Below are 1,751 nucleotides of genomic sequence, written 5' to 3'. Positions count from 1 at the left end.
TGAGCTCTCAGCTCAGCAGGGTTCCTGCTTCTTCCTCTCTCTCTGCCTGACTCTGCCTACTTGTGATCTCTGTCACATAAATAAATAAAATCTTTTATAAAAAAAATTAAAAAAAAATAACTTGTCATGTCTGGAATCAGGAGCATATGGAAAAAAATAATATCTGAGGACAATACTTCTGCCGTTTTGTGCCTTGTTAATATTTTTAAACAGTCATGCAACTTTTAGCTTTATTGAAATACCTGCTAAGATACCAGCAGTGCCTTTTGGAGCCCTATGACTATAAAAATTAATTGCAAATATTCAAAATGTTTACTATGGTGTCACTATTTAGGGCCACCACCAAGTATGTTTCAGAAGTAAGCATAACTGTTACTCTTCCGTAAGGCAAAAGGCATATTTTCAGGAGTTCCATCTGCTGTACCAGGAGGTGAATCAAGTAATGATTTTGTCTATAAAATAATTCACTTTTCAATCTAACATTCCTTATTCCACATTATAATAATAAAAACTAGGAGGAGACTAAAACAAACAAACAACTACAACTACAACAACCAGCTTTTCCTTCAGTGGAAAAGTAAATAGAACCTTATGAGTAGCCTGAAATTTATTTTTAAATATTTTTAAGATAAACGTTTTTGTTAGAAAACCATATATTTTATATTACTAAGAAATAACAGGCAAAGTTTTATTAACTTCTAAAAAGTCTAGTTACTTCTATTTATCTATTAACTCATCTCTTTTTGAAGTAGAACATGATCACACCTTTGGTTATTTTATGTTTGCTATTTCCTTGCTTAATTTTTACAATATTTGATACATAATAGTATCTTTAAGTCCATCGATGGTTTCACAGAATTTGTTTGAACTTCATAAAAATGTACCATACTTTTTGCACTGCCCTTGTTTTACTTCTCTATTAACTTTCCAAGATTTATTCACTTTAGAGTGTGTAGCTATCATTTATTTTTATTCCTCCATAATGCTATGTTTACAAATTTGTATTTATCTGTACTTTTAAAATTATCTTAATTATAAACCATTTCTCATCTCACGTAACACTCATGTTACTTCTACACTTATCAGATATTATGTAACTGAAAACCACAACTCAGCAACAATATAGCACCATTTTTCAAAATTAAATGGCTTACCAGAATTCTTTAATTCTATCCTTTATTTGTATTAGATGACCCTTTATTCTGGTATTTGGCATTGTTCCTATGGAGGAAAGCTTATAAGTTGATATTCCATAAATAGAAGGATTTATTATGATTGATTAATTATTTTCATTTAGAATGCATAGAATATGGTTGATTTACTATTTCTTTCTTACTCTCTGCCTGGAACATAGTGCTATCTATGTAATAGCCACTAAAATATTAAGTTAATCACCTAGACTTTAAACTGCATATTAATAGGAATAACATACAGAACTCTTCTCAGATTGGGACACCTGGGTGGCTCAGTCAGTTAAACGCCTGAGCCTTTAGCTCTTTGGGTCCTGGGACTCAGTTCTGCAACAGAATCCCTGCTTAGCCGGGAGTTTGCTTCTCCCTCACCCTGCTGCTCCCCCTGCTTGTGCTCTCTCTCACTCACAAATAAATAAAATTAAAAAAACAAATTCTTCTCAGATAGCTAATATAGAATATCTTCTTTGTATTCATCAAAGGGAAAGTGCCATATAATAATGAAATTCAGACTACTTCAAATTCATTTTTTAACCAGTAAGAAAGTACTGGAAACAAGCC

The sequence above is a fragment of the Mustela nivalis genome, assembly GCF_964662115.1.
Source record: "Mustela nivalis genome assembly, contig: HAP1_SCAFFOLD_314, whole genome shotgun sequence".
In the NCBI taxonomy this organism is placed as follows: domain Eukaryota; kingdom Metazoa; phylum Chordata; class Mammalia; order Carnivora; family Mustelidae; genus Mustela; species Mustela nivalis.
Note: the sequence above shows the minus strand (reverse complement) of the source record.